This window comes from Dipodomys merriami, unplaced genomic scaffold (genome assembly GCF_024711535.1).
Source record: "Dipodomys merriami isolate MVZ:Mamm:240054 unplaced genomic scaffold, mDipMer1.0.p SCAF_695, whole genome shotgun sequence".
In the NCBI taxonomy this organism is placed as follows: domain Eukaryota; kingdom Metazoa; phylum Chordata; class Mammalia; order Rodentia; family Heteromyidae; genus Dipodomys; species Dipodomys merriami.
In genome coordinates, this window is record NW_027206285.1 from 446,734 (window position 1) to 462,119 (window position 15,386).

Here is a 15,386-nt window from a genome sequence, read left to right on the forward strand (position 1 = left end):
ATTTTGGCCTGCACCAAGGAGACCTAGGGTTTCTCCTATTCCATCCTTTAAAGTTTTCAGAGTTTCTGCTTTGACTCCTAGGTCTTTGATCCATTTGGAGTTGATTCTGGTGCAGGGTGATATATAAGGATCTAGATTTAGTTTTCTACAAATGATTAACCAATTTTTTCAGCACCATTTATTGAAGAGGCTGTCTTTCTTCCATTCTATTTTTTAGCTCCCTTATCAAAGATTAGATGTCTATAGCTCTGTAGGTTCATTTCTGGGTTTTCAATTCTATTCCATTGGTCCTGAGGTCTGTCCTTGTGCCAGTACCAAGCTGTTTTAATTACTATGGCTTTATAGTAGAGTTTGAAATTTGATATTGTTATTCCTCCAGCAGTATTCTTTCCTTTGAGCAGCGTTTTTGCTATTCGGGGTCTTTTATTGTTCCATATGAATTTTTGGATTGCCTCTTGTATTTCCTTGAAGAATGATGTTCGAATTTTGATAGGTATCACATTTAATTTGTAGATAGCCTTGCGAAGTATAGCCATTTTCACGATGTTAAACTTTCCAATCCAGGAGCATGGGAGGTTTTGCAATTTTCTAAGTTCTCTTTTGATTTCCTTTTTCAAGTTTTTAAAGTTTTCATCATAGAGGTCCTTCACTTTTTTGGTTAAGTTAATTCCTAGGTATTTTATTTTTTGTGGGGCTATTTCAAATGGAGTTGCTTTCCTAATTTCAGCCCCACTTTTCTCATTGTTGGCATACAAAAAAGCCATTGATTTTTGGGGGTGAATTTTATACTACCTTGAAAAAGTTTTGAATCAGCTTGAGTTATTTGGGAGTGGAGTCTATGGGATTCTTTAAATACAAGATTACATCATCTTCAAAGAGGGAGAGTTTTATTTCTTCTTTCCCTATTTGGATCAACATTATGTCTGCATCTTGTCTTATTGTTGTATCTAGGCATTCTAATACTAGGTTGAAGAGAAGTGGAAAGAGTGCACATCCTAGTCTTCTTCCTGAGGTAAGAGGAAATGGCTTTAGTTTTTCACCATTAAGTATAATACTGGCTATAGGTTTGTCATATGCAGCCTTTGTTGTATTGAGGAATGTTCCATGGATTCCTACTTTTTCCAAACCTTTCATCATAAAGGGGTGTTGGATCTTGTCGAATGCTTTTTCTGCATCTATTTAGATAACCATGTGGTTCTTATACTTGCTCCTGTTGATGTGATGAATAATATTAATTGATTTGCGTATATTGAACCAGCTTTGCATCCCTGAAATGAATCCTGTTTGATCACGGTGTATGATTTTTTGGATGAATTGTCAAAGTCGATTAGCCAACATGTTGATGAGAAGTTTTGCATCAATGTTCATCAAAGAAATGGGTCTATAGTTCTCTTTCTTTGATGAGTTCCTGCCTGTTTTGGGATGAGGGTGATGATGGCTTCATAGAATGTAGTGAACTTTCCCTTTTAATTTAATTGAAGAGTTGGAGGAGTCTTGGTGTGAGCTCTGCTTTGAATTGCATTGTAGAATTCCGCTGTAAAACTATCTGGTGGTGGACTTTTCTTAGCTGGGAGGTCTCTTATTGCTGTTTCTATTTCAATGCTTGATATGGGCCTGTTAAGATGGTTTAAATCATCTTGGTTTAGTTTTGGCATGCCAATATTTGCTAGGGAAAGGTCCATTTCTGCAAGTTCTCAAACTTATTAGCATAAAGTTTTGAGAAGTATTCCCTTATAATGTTCTGAATCTTGGTTGTTTCTGTGGTGATGTTTCCATTCTCATCTCTGAGTTTATTTATTTGGGTGTGTTCCTGTCTTTTTATGATAAGATTTGCTAATGGTCTGTCAATTTTGTTAATTTTTTCGAAGAACCAACTCTTTGATTCATTGATTCTTTCTATAGTTTCTTGGATTCTAATTCATTTATTTCTGATTTAATTTTAATTATTTCTTTCTGTCTACTGGATTGGGGTTTATCTTGCTGCTCTTTTTCAAGGAAGTTCAGATTTCTCATTAAATTGTTGCTTTCAAATCTCTCTAATTTGTTATGTAGGTATTCAGAGGTATAAACTTGCCTGTGAGTACTGCCTTTGCTGTGTCCCAGAGGAGCTGCTCATTTTTGTTGAATAGCATGAACATTTGGATTTCCTCTCTAATCTCCTCCTTGACCAACTCGTGATTCAGCAGTGTGTTGTTCAGCCTCCAAGCCTTACCGGACTTTCTTTGGTGGCTTTTGGTGTTGAGTTCTAAATTTATTTCCTTGTGGTCTGAGAGAATGCAAGGTATAAATTCAATGTTTCTGAATTTGGACAAGTTTGTTTTGTGGCCTAAAATGTGGTCTATTTTAGAAAATGTTCCATGTGCTGCTGAGAAGAACGTGTACTCTGATACTGGTGGATGAAATATTCGGTAGATGTCTGTTAAATCTAATTGATCTATGCAGTTGTTTAGATCTGCGGTTTCTCTATTGAGTTTTTGCCGAGTTGATCTATCTAGTGGGGAGAGTGGTGTGTTAAAATCCCCAACAATTAATGTCTTTGGATCTATGTGGGATTTGAGGGAAAGTAGTGTTTCTTGGATAAATTTGGGTTCCTCCATTGTTTGGTGAATAGATATTTAGAATTGTAATATCCTCCTGAAGGAGAGATCCCTTAATTAGTATGTAGCGACCTTCTTTATTTCTTCTCACGAATTTTAATTTGAAGTATATTTTATCTGATATTAGGATTGCAACTCCCACCTGTTTATGGCGGCCGTTTTCTTGGTAGATTTTCTTCCAGCCTTTAACATTGAAAATGTGTTTGTTTTTACGGGCAAGATGTGACGCCTGAGGGCAGCAGATAGAAGGATCTTCTTTTTTCATCCAACTAGCCAGTCTATGTCGCTTAATTGGAGTGTTAATTCCATTAATGTTAAGAGATAGGAATGAGAGGTATTTTGGAGTTCCTGCCATGTGATCCATCTTCTTGGGGGTTGAGAAAACTGGGTTCTTCCTATGGTTCTTGGTTTCTCAGTTTAGGAGCAGTTTCTTAGCCTTTATTGTGGTCTTGTTTGTTTTCTATGTGTAGGACATGTTTAAGAATCTTTTGTAGGGCTTGTTTAGTGGAGATGTATTGTTTCAATTTTTCTTTGTTATGGAAGGATTTTATTTGGCCTTCAGTTATGAAAAAGACTTTAGCTTGGTACAGTATTCTTGGTTGATAGTTGTTTGTTTTTAGGGCATGGCATACATCATTCCAGGCTCTTTTTGCTTTGATTGTCTCTGCTGAGAAATCTGAGTAGATTCTAATTGGTTTCCCTTTATAGGTGATTAATCTTTTCTCCTTCACATCTTTAAGGATCCTTTCCTTAGTCTGAGTTGATACTGTGTGGATTATAATGTGAGGGTGGGATGTACTACTCTGGTCTGGTCTATTTAGAGTTCTAAAAGCTGCTTGTATCTGAATAGGCCTATCTTTTTGCATGTTTGGGAAATTCTCTTCTAGGATCCTGTTAAATTTCCCAGACCATTAACTTTTGTCTCTAGGTGCTGCTCTACACCCATTATCCTCAGATTCATCCTTCTGATGGTGTCTTCCAAGTGTTGAATAGATCTATCCTATTTCTTGGACTTGTGTTGGATGGTTGTATGTTTTTTCTCTATAATAAATAGGCTGTCTTCAATCCCTGAGAATTGATTTTCTTCATGTTCTAACCTGCTGTCAAGACTTTCTACTTTGTTGTTTATTTCTTTTCCTTCTAATTGGTCAGCTTTTATGACTTCAAATTATTTGTTGAAGCTTAGTTTTAGATCTTCTATGAACTTCTTTATTTCCTTAATTTGGTGTTCAGTGTATATTCTCAAATCACTTAGTTGATTGGTTATGGTTTCCTTGGACTCTCATTCCTTCTGTTGGGTTCCATTCAGCATTCCCTTTGTGGTCTCTCTGACATTCTTCAACTCTTTGTTAATGGATTCCATGAACGCATTTAGTGATCTTTGTGTATTCTCATCATGGTTTCTCAATTCCTGTGTTGCTATTTGCTTAGCATCCTCAGGGTCATGTGTTTCATGTAGTTCTCTTTGAGTGTTCTCAGCCTTCTAACGCCATTCCTGCCTTTCTCTTTGAGTATTCTCAAGCTGCTCACGCAAATCCTGTATCAGATTTTGAGTAGCTTCCTCACTCTTATGATATTCCTATGTAAACCTTTGGATTGCCTACTCTCTCTCCCTATCAGGCTCATACAGAGTCCTTTGTATGTTTTCAATCTTTTCATTTATCATGTTTGCCAGCAGTGTTTATAGAGCTATTTGGGAACTCTCCTCTGGATTATTCATTATCTGTTATGTCCGCTGATTACCATGAGTTGGAGTTGAGATAAGCGGACTTGCCATTTTTCTTGTGTTTTTCCGGCTTACTCTGCCCATTTGGAATGAAATTAACACCAGTTTTGTGCTAGAACACTATCTTAAGGCAAGCATTAACCAAAGACTCTATTTGCACAGTAAATAGTCTGCAGATACCATCTAGTTCAACAGATAAATCTATTCAACATCAAACCACTATATATTAATGGGATACGAACCGCAAAGAAAAATTTGGTAAACCAGAAATTATTAGGTTTAGTAAGAGATGAGGGGAAAAAATAGGAATAGAGTGATGTGGGAAGGCACAGGGAGTGTTAACTGAGTCCTAATCAAAAAGCAGGAAATAGGTTGGACAGGATGAAAGTAGAGAGAGAGAAAAAAAAGAAGAGAAAGGGAACAAAAAGAGACCAGAAAAAATAGAAAGGTAAAAATTAAAAATATTATACAGAAACAAAAGCAAACTATTCAGAGAATAACGTGAATATAATGAGAGAAGGGGAGGGATATAAAGGAGATGTGAAAAACTTAAAAATAAAAATACTTAAAATATTATATTGGTATAAAGAGGTAGTACTGCTATTAAGGAATTTAAGTTTAAGAGGTTTTGAATTGAGTAATAAATTTGTGGATTAAGTGTGTACACAATGGTGGATAAGGTCTAAAAATCGACAAAGGGTTTATCTGAGGATGTGTAGAACAGCAATTAAGACACATAAAGAAGATCTAAAGAGAAGAGCAGGTTAAAAGCATAAGAAAGAGAGAAAAAAAGAACAGAAATTCAGTAGAGCTAAACAAAAAACAAAAGCAAAAAACAAAAACAAAAAACAAAGACAAAAAAAGAAATAAAAGTGCACACACACTTATACCCCTAAAATAAAATTCTAAGAGGAAAAAAATTTACTAGAAAACAATTTTTTCCAAAAAGGTAAAAATTAAATATTAAAAAAAATTTAAGAAAAAAAATTTTAATAAAAGGTACAAAAATAAATTTTTGATTTTTTTGGGGGAAGGGGTGGGAAAAATCCTGTGTCTCCCTTGTGTCCTTAAGCAGCCTCTTGTTGGAGTCTCTGGTCTGCTTGTGTTCCTGTGGCTTCATTGGTTTCTTAAGTCAGTTTCTTTAAACAGGCTGAAAAATGCTCCGCTTTACCCAGGGTTTTGCCATCCTCCTCCCAGGTTAGTTCAATGGGAGGCAGATCTGTGTTGAGTATCACAAAAGAGGGAGATGGCTTTTTCCTCAAATTTGGAGATGCTGTGATGAGGCTAGGCTCTGGGTAGAGTTGAGGCCTTTTAGCAAACAGCAGCTTTTCCCTGGGGCTGGTTTGTGAGAAACTCACAGAGCCCAGTCTGGAGCCACTCTCAGGGTTTATGTTTACTTAACTTCAATTGATTGTCCAGGCTGCTAAAGGGAGGGGCAGCCTCTGGCTCTGATTACCCAGTGAAGAAAGCTACTCCTGGGGCTGGCGCCAGAGCTGGGTGACTTTTCCCTGGGTTGAGCTGAGTCTGGCAGGTCAGGTTAGGCTCCTGTGACCCTCTAAATGACTCTAGCTTACTTCCAAGGCCTGAGTTGGAGCTAGTAGCTCCGCCAAGCTTTGTTGGTATCTCAGATGGAGATCTCCGGTACTGTGGGGACAGTTTCAGAGCTTAAAGATAATATGTAGGACCAAGCCACTGACCACTCAGCAACTTTATGACATCCAGGAGCTTTGTGGTCACTGACTGCAAAGGGAAGCAGACTCAGGTAGACACTAGCGCTCAGAATGTGTCACCAGGTTTCGAACGTCCCCAACCCCAACAAGTTTATATTCTGGTCCAAGATCTAGGGAGGTTTTTGGGTGAGGGAGTGTCAAGGCGGGGGCGAGGGGCAAAGGGATAAGCAGGAAGATGAAGAGGGAGGAAGATCCCAGGTCAGGTGTGTCAGGACATTAGAGCCATGACCTCGCCTGACAACCTCGACCATCAGTGATAGAGCCTGCTACCCAGCCACATGGCTATTAAAAGTCCTGGCACCTTGGGTTCTCCATTGACCACCTGGCTGTCATCTGCCGCAGGTTCCCTGTGCAGTACATCTTTGGGGACTTGGACATTCCTGGGCTCAATCTGAAGATGAAACTGAGAAGACTGAGGCCTGGGTGACTGCATCTTGAACTACTGAGCATCTTCTGAGGTATGAGTTATGCAGCTGACCATGAACCCGACCTGGGAATGAACAGAAGAAGCAATTCCCAGGTGACTAGGAACATAATCAATCCTTGGGAAAACCGCAGGCAGGCAGGTGCTAGAGGGCTTGGTGACCCTGCAGTCAGGCCACAGGTGGTGTTTGGTTAAGAACAGAACTCTGCAGTTTAGCATGTATCCTCTTGAGATTTCCCTTTGGTACAAGCCAACAAGTTTAAAGAAAGTCAGCCCCCTTGATCTAACCAACAACTTGTTTCTGTAGTGTGCCAAGCGTACTATAGAGTTGTTTTGTGATTTTCTCGGGGTTTGTAGTGATTTATTACAATAAATTATGATGTACGCAAGGCCCACCTTTCCTAAAAAAGTGTATAAAAAGTGTTGCAACCATGGGCTCGGGGTCTCTCAGCATCATGGGCTGCTTCCATGTACACTGTGGGGTCCTAGCTCAAGCTTCCAATAAAGACTCCTTTGCTTTTACATTGGTGATTGTCTCTGTTGGTCTTTTGGATGAGGATTTCCGAGTTAGGCTTTACAACACCCCCGGTGTTCATTCCTCCACCAGAGACAGAGGTAAGTGTGCCACTGGCACAGGACAGACAGGGAATGAGGGAGGGAGAAGGGACCCATGTAACCCCGAGAATTCCTCTAGGGGGCACTAGGAACTCTTGACTGCCATTCTCAGTGGCAGCGGTGGGTATATTTTCTGGCTCAGCCTTTAGTCTAGATGGCAGATCTGGGATTCATAGAGGGCCAACTGAAGGAGGGGCAGGCTTGGGTAGAGGCTGGTGGGAAAACCAGAAGCCCTGGGCTCTGAGCAGGGTTGTTTTTGAGGATACTCACAACCCAGGAACATTGCTGGGATGGAACAACACTTTTCTCCTTTCTGAGAGAGAAGGACGTAGAGCCGTCCAGTCTGGGTCCCTTGGCTGAGAAATCATTGTGTTCCCACATCTTGTGATTGGATAACTGGACCTCATCTCACTGTCCAGTGTCAATGCAGGACAGTGAGAGATCCTGAGTCTCTGATAAGGTCAGGGGATCCTCAGTATGAGATTGTACTTGAACATCCTAACTTTGTGCATGGTCAGTCCCATCTAAGACTGCCATGATGTAGGACATAGAATCAGAGCAGGATTGGGTCTGTTCTGGGGCTCTTGAGTGTTATGTGTGAGCTTTGAGCTCCGGTGTGCCCACCTGCTTCCTTTTCTAGGGTGAGTCTTTGCTAGAAAATCTTGAAAGTGAGGCCTGGTTCCAAAGCTAGCACTCTACCATTTGAGCCACAGCTCCACTTTCAACTTTTTTGGGTGTTTAATTGGAGATAAAGAGCTCTCATTGACTTTGCTGAGAAGCGTACATCCAACTGCAGTCCTCAGATCTCAGTCTCCTGAGGAGATAGGATGAAAGGCATGGAAAAATATCTTTTGCAGGGTGCCAGTAACTCATGGCTGTCATCCTAGGTACTCAGGAACTGAGATCTGAGGATCACAGTTTAAAGCCAGCCTGGGCAGAAAAGTTCTGTGAGACTTGATGTCCAATGGATCACCAGAGAATAGGATGTGGTGCTGTGGCTCAAGTGGGAGAAGGCTCACCTTCAGCTGAAGAACTGAGGGACAGTGCCCTGGCCCAGAGTTCAAACCCCATGACCAAAAACAACAAAAAAGATGTGACTAAGTTTTCTGCATAGCAATGTTTATAGTAGGAAATGCCATGCTGGGCTATGAGACATTCCAGATATGTGAGAAGCTCAATGTTTTGTCTACAGTGTGTCTGAAGTCAGGAGTGCCACCTTTTCAGGGGTGGGATGTGATCCTAATGGAGGGAGTTCATGCTTTTGTTCTCAGAGACTGCTGAAGCCTTGGGCTGTCCGTGTGTGTTTGTGTTTGTGTGTGTGTGTGTGTGTGTGTGTGTGTGTGTGTGTGTGTGTGTGTGTGTGTGTGTGTGTGTGTGTGTGTTTCGGTGGCTGTGTCTGTGTGTGTTTGGAGGTACAAGAACTGGGCCTGGAACTTAGGGCCTAGTTGCTGTTCCTAAGCTATTCTGCTCAAAGCTAGTGCTCTGACAATTGAGCCACAGCTCCACCTTTGGCTATTTGGTGGTTCACTGTAGATAGGAGCCTCACAGACTTTCCTGCATGGGTAGGCTTTAAACCGTGATCCTCAGATATCAGCCTCCTGAGTATCTAGGATGACAGACATGAGCAACCCATGCCGGCTTTGTGTGTGTGTGTGTGTGTGTGTGTGTGTGTGTGTGTGTGTGTGTGTTTGTGTGTGTTTGTGTGTGTGTAGAAGTGGGTTGTAACATGGAGCGCTGTACCCTTTGTTGACTTATAACTGCTCTCTTTGGTGGATGAATGGTCTTTGTGGCAGAGGTTTGGGAGCCTGGAAGGGTGAAACGCTTAAAGGGGACTCAGCACCATTAAATTATAAGACCAAAGGATCTATGTGCCCTGGAGATGTCTACTCCCTTAGGCCTGGTTGGTGGCAGAGAGAGCTTGGGAGGACCTGGGGGTCGGGCCCGCAGGGGGTGCCTCCCCATGGGGACAGACAACATAGCCAGCCCTTAGTAAGGATGTGAGCCCTGTTAGTATGGAGTTCACTGGCATAGCTCTGAGTCCAGGTCTTCTCATAATGACGTCTCATGGGTGAGGCCAACCCTATTTTGAATCTTGACCTGTGATCTTCAGATTTCAGCATCCTGAGTAGCTAGGATTACACGCATGAGCCTCTGGCACCAGGTCTCTGATTCTTTTTGGTATATTAGGGTTTGTGCTCTAGGCCTTAGGCTTGCCAGTCAGGTTTTCTACCATGTGAGCTAAGCCTTTCTGTCTTGGGCATTTCCAAGACAGAATATATGCTCAGGCTGGGCTAGATTGCAGCCCTCCTATTTTTGACAGGTGTGCACCAGCAGGCCCGGTCCTCTTTAGTTGGAATGCTAGACATATTGTACCACGCTCAGTCATTGGTTTAGATGGATTGTTCCAAACTCTTAGTCCATGGCAGCTGATTCTTGACCTAAGGTGAAGCTCTGGGTTGGGGCTCAACCATTGGTCCTCAGTTTCCTCCCGGGAAAGTTGTGAGGAAACAAGGGATCAATACAGGGGGATCTCTGGGGCAGAGCCAGGCATAAAGGGAGAGGCCGTCAGATACGGTTCTTGGCAATTGTGCAAATGACAGGAAGATACACGGAAAGCACTCAGATGGGCCTGTTCTTTATCATGTAACAGATACGGGATTATGAAACAAAACATTGCTCTCTTTCTTCCTTTCCCTATCCCCATAAGGAAGGAGATTCTTCACTGTGTTCAGTTTTGCAGCTGGGAAAACGAGGCATGGAGATGCTAGGTAACCTACTCATGACCCCCAGCTGACAGCAAGCTCGGCGTGACTTCTCTGCCATATTCCCTAGGACAGTGGGTGCTATTCAGTCCAATTCTTGTGGTTGGAAGTCCACTTCTTGTCAGTTGTGAGGCTTGAACTCTAGGCCTGGGCACTGTCCCCGAGCTCCTCCAATCAAGGCTAGCACTCTACCATTTGAGCCACAGCATCACTTCCAATTTTCTGGTGGTTCTTTGGAGATAAGAATCTCACAGACGTTCCTGCCTGGGCTGCCTATGAACCATTATCCTCATATCTCAGCCTCCTGTGTAGTTAGCATTATAGTCCTGTGCCACCGACACCCGGCTAAAGTGTAATTCGGGCTTTCTTTCTTTCTTTCTTTCTTTCTTTCTTTCTTTCTTTCTTTCTTTCTTTCTTTCTTCCTTCCTTCCTTCCTTCCTTCCTTCCTTCCTTCCTTCCTTCTTTCCTTCCTTCCTTCCTTCCTTCCTTTCTTTCTTTCTTTCTTTCTTTCTTTCTTTCTTTCTTTCTTTCTTTCTTTCTTTCTTTCTTTCTTTCTTTCTTTCCTTCTTTCTTTCTTTCTTTCTTTCCTTCTTTCTTTCTTTCTTTCTTTCTTTCTTTCTTTCTCTCTGTCTTTCATTTTCTCTCTCTCTTACCTTCTTTCTTTCTTTCTTTCTTTCTCTCTCTCACATTCTCTGTCTCTGTCTCTCTCTCTCTCTCACTCCCTATCTCTCTCTCATAGGAACTGGTTGAATGCATGCTGGAGGAGGTGGCCCAGGGTCCCCATGTGGCTGGGACTCAAGGTGGCCTTCCTATTCTGGAGTTGGGCTGTGGGTCAGGATCTGTCTCTCTCGGCCCGTTGAACTAGCTCCCTGAGGTATGCCCCTCTGTGCCCGGGCTAGACTGTGTCTGATAGTCATTGTCCGTCCCTTCAGTGAGTCTTTCCCCATTACCCTCTGTGAAGACAGTTAAGGGAAAGTGGATAAGGAGCTGTAGCGTTGTCCTCCCACCCAGCAAGATCCCGGGCCTCTGATCCTCACCACCACTTATCTCACCAGAACCTGGTTATACGAAAATGAATCCACTCTATGTCTACTTCGCTTTGCTGGAGTGTGTTGTTTCAGGGTGGAGGAGCAGTATGCAGAGGAAAGACCCTAGACCTCACACCTCTTGGGCGACATTTATTCTTGTGACAGAACCATTGCTGTCAATAAGGAGGAAGCTGCCATCACACTGACCCGGAACAATGCTCACAGGTAGGTAGGCAGTTGAAGTATAAAACCCACCCACGTCGGCTTCCCACTCAGCACAAGGGGGGAACTGGCCCTAGGGGATTATAAATAGATGGTGGCAGTCAGGTGCTGGGGGCTCCTGCCTGTAATCCTAGCTATTGGGGAGGCTGAGGTCTGATGGTTGTGTCTCAGAGCCAGCTCTGGCAGGAGAGTCTGTGAGATTCTTATCTCCCATAAACAACCTCTGCCCAAGCACAAAAAAGCCAGATGTGGTGCTGTGGCTCAAGTGGTGGTAGAGCCTCAGCCTTGAGAAAAAGAAGCTCAGGGATGACATCCAGGCTCTGAATCCAAGACCTAGGACTCACACAAAAAATAATTAAATAAATGAATAGTGGGCACCTGTTATCTTACTACCAAAAAGGATGGGTTCAGTCTTCTCTCTGGTACTTGTAGCCAAAGATAGGGGGCTTACATTGATGTTCCTCTAAACCTCTCCTTCTCTCCATTATCTCTCCAGGCTTCAGTTGCAGGATAGAATTCAGATCATCCTACTCGATGTGACCTTATGTACCCTCCCTACCCACGTTCCTTGGTGTGGGGATCCAGGATGGACTCACAACTGGGAAGATGAGGCACCGCAGAGATGGGTGTAGGTATCCCTAAAACTAATACTACTCTCTCTCCCTCTCCCCCTCTCCCCCTCTCCCTCTCTCCCTCTCTCTCTCTCTCTCTCTCTCTCTCTCTCTCTCTCTCTCTCTCTCTCTCTCTCTCTCTCTCTCTCTCTCTCTCTCTCTCTCTCTCTCACACACACACACACACACACACCTGGGCCAATTCAAAGTAGCCTTTTCCAAAGACACTTTATCTCCTTCGATTAAGTGATCTAAGAGAGAATCTTGAACCTCTGAAATTGACTATTTTAACTGGGGCTTGCTAGTTGACACGAGATAAACAGAAGCTCAAAAGAAAGGCTCTGGTGCCGGTCAACTCTGGCTCAGGTTCAAGCCTGACATCCTGGCGACTTAGGAGGCATAGATCTGAGGATCAAAGATCAAAGCCAGCCATAAGCTGGAAAGCTGGGGAGACTCTTCTCTCCATGGAAGCACCAAAAAGCCAGAAGTGGTGCTGTGGCTCATGTGATAGAGCAGCAGCCTTGAGAACAAAAACTCAGAGAGAGAGCTCCCAGATCCTGAGTTGAAGCCCACACAAAAAAATGGCCCCATCTTGTTGCCCCAGACTGACTGGGCCTTGAGTGCCCTCTCATGGAGTGTGATACAGCACCAGTCTCTGGATAGTGTATGGGAGACTTCAAAAAGTGGGTGATGGAAGCCAGGCCTTCTCCTTCATGCGCTTTCAATGCTCACCGGCTGCAAGGCAGAGCGTGACAAGGCTGGCAGCGTGCAGAGTGAAGATCCCTCTCTGCCAGGGCAATTGGAGGGGGCTTCTTGGAAAGGGATCTTACTTAACAAGGAGGATCAGACAGGAATCACAGAGTGCAAAGATGCTGTAGATAAAAGACAACATAGCTGAGCATGTTCATATAGAGCCAGGGCTGCTGCTGAGAAACTCATTACAGATGTGCAAGAGTGTCCCCACACAGACCCGAGGGGTCACAGAAAAACAGCTATCCAGGGTTGGGATTGAGTCTTAGCAGTAGTGAGCTCGCTAGCACACAGGAAACCCTTGATTCAATTCCTAGGTCCTACATACACAGAAAAATGTCAGAAGTGGTACCTTGGCTCAGGTGGAAGAGCGATCTCCTCCAACAAAAGAAGCTCCCAGACAGCGCTCAGGCCCTGAGGTCAAGCTCCAGGACTGTCAACATAAAATAGCACTCAAAGGGACCTTGGTGATGGGTGGATGGCTATGCCCTGGTGCTCTTAGTAGATCCATCCATGCTTTGTGTCTCCTTCTTTGACAGAGGGGAACTGGACACTCCTTCTGCCCTGAACACCTGGACCCAGTTATCAGCAACCCTCCCAACATCTTCCACCAGGACATGGAGCAGCTTACCCCAGAAATCCCCAGGTACCTGTTGTGTGGGGCAGGGGAATACAGGGTAGGCCCCAGAAGTCCTAGTGGGTCCGATTTGCTCCGGATGACCAGGCCATCCACAGGAGGCAGATGGGAGCTTAGAGAGGGGTAGAGATGTGGAGGGGACCCTTTAATGCCCATGGCGCTACCCAGATTCCAAGCCTCCCTTTGCTGTCCCTGAGGGCGGTAGAGGAATGTCTAGGTAGTAGTGTCTAGAAGAGGACTAGGGGGAAATTCTAAAGAATGAGACACAATAAGCCCTGGGCTGTTGTCTCACACCTGTCATCCTGGCTACTCGGGAGGCTGATATCCAGAAGATCTCGTTTCCCAGCCCAGGCAGGAATGTCCCATGAGAGTCTCATCTCCAAACTCCAACTGGATGTGGCTCCATGGCTCAATGGTAGAACACTGGCCTTAAGCAAAAATCATAATCAGAGACAGTACCCAAGCCCTGAGTTCAAGCCCCTCAACCAAAAAAAAAAAAAAAAAAACAGAAAGACACCCCTTGCTTTCAAGAGATGGTGAGGGAGTGGGGGTGCTGTGGTTGGGAGACCAGGTGCTGGCCTCAATGTACAGAAATTTCTAAGATCTCCCAAGGTTTTCCCAAGTGTGAAATCACAGCAGGGCGGGCATTGACTTACCAAGAACTCAAGAGGTTGTGGCCTGTCTTAGGCAGCGAGTTGGGTGAATGGGAACGGGGGTGGGAGGGTAGTTTCAATTTTATTCTCTCCATCCATGGAAGTATGGTTTGGGATGCTGGTGTCAAAGTCTGAAGCGAAGGACGGCATGTGATTTGTAGCCTGACAAGTTGGGTTTCGCCTGGGTATAAGAAGTTAACTGAAGCCGGGTGCTGCCAGTGGCTCACAACTGTAATCCTAGCTACTCAGGAGGCTGAGATCTGAGGATCGTGGATCAAAGCCACAAGTTGTGCTGTGGCTCCAGTGGTAGAGCACACACGTTCAGCTGAAGAGTTAAAGGACTGTGTGCAGACCCAAAATTCAAACCCCATGACCAACACCCAAAAATAAGGTAGCTGAATTTCTGCATAGCAGTGTGTACAGTAGGAAATGCCATGCTGTGTTATGAGCCATTCCAGACGTGTGAGAGACCCTGAGTTTTGTCTACAATTGGCTTGAGGATGCAGTGCTATCTTCTTGGGGATTGGGATGTTCAGGTGTTCAGGGACTGCTGAGGCCTTGGACTACCCCTGTGTGTGTGTGTGTGTGTGTGTGTGTGTGTGTGTGTGTGTGTGTGTGTGTGTGTGTGTATTTTTCCCTCATCTTTCTCTGTTCCCTTCCTGGGTGACTGTCTGCCTCTTCCTGACCTCAGAGGGAGCCCCTCCTCCACGGCACCCTGCCTTTAGCCCCTTATCAAGGTCGACAATGAGTCCTAAATTGCCAGAGACCAGTATATTCCAGCTTTTCATTGTGGCCCAAGTCCAGCTGTCCATAACTTTGGCCGCTTCCAGAGGATTCTGGGTCAGCAGGGCCAGCTGGAATAAGTTCTCCCCTGTCGCTACAGGGGAGGGGCTCAGTCATGCCATGTCCTTTCCTTTTACTCAGCTGGGCCTCTGGATGCATGTCCCTCCTAGCAGGCTGGAAGTAGAGTGGGGGAAGGGTGGTGGCCAATGGCTCTGGCCAACATCAGCCTGATAGCTGCCTGAAGGCTGCCCAAACAAGGATGATCTGGGGTTACATGGGAGGAGAGGCCAAGGTGTCTTGGAAGTATCCATTGGTGTCTAGGAAATGTAAAAGTACCTTATCTGCAGGAAAGTGTATCTTCCCCCCACCCAGCTGGGCCTCTCAGGTCCTTCTAAACAATTCCAGATAACCATAATACAGAGGCACAGACTAGATTCCAGGGCCAGGGAAGAGGAGGTGAGAGACTGGTATGGCCAGTACCTCAATGTTCTGGGGCATTAGCCTTGACCTGCTATGTCTCCCTTGTATAAGTTCAATTCTTAACACAGTGCAAGTCACACACCGGCAACTTGTGGCAGTGCTGTGGAAGAGGCAGGAACGGAAGTGAGATCTAGGATGACCAAAATCTGGATTTATGGCCTGTGGGGTTGGTGATGGCAAATAGTTTATTTTTAAAAAATCTCAGCGCTGGAACTCAGGGCCAAGGCACTGTCCCTAAGCTAAAACTCTACCACTTGAATCAGATTTCACCTTTCATTTTTTTAGTAGTTTAGTAGAGATAAGAGACTCACAGACATTCTTGCCTGGGCTGGCTTCAAGCTGCCATCCTAAGAGCTCAGCCTCTTGAG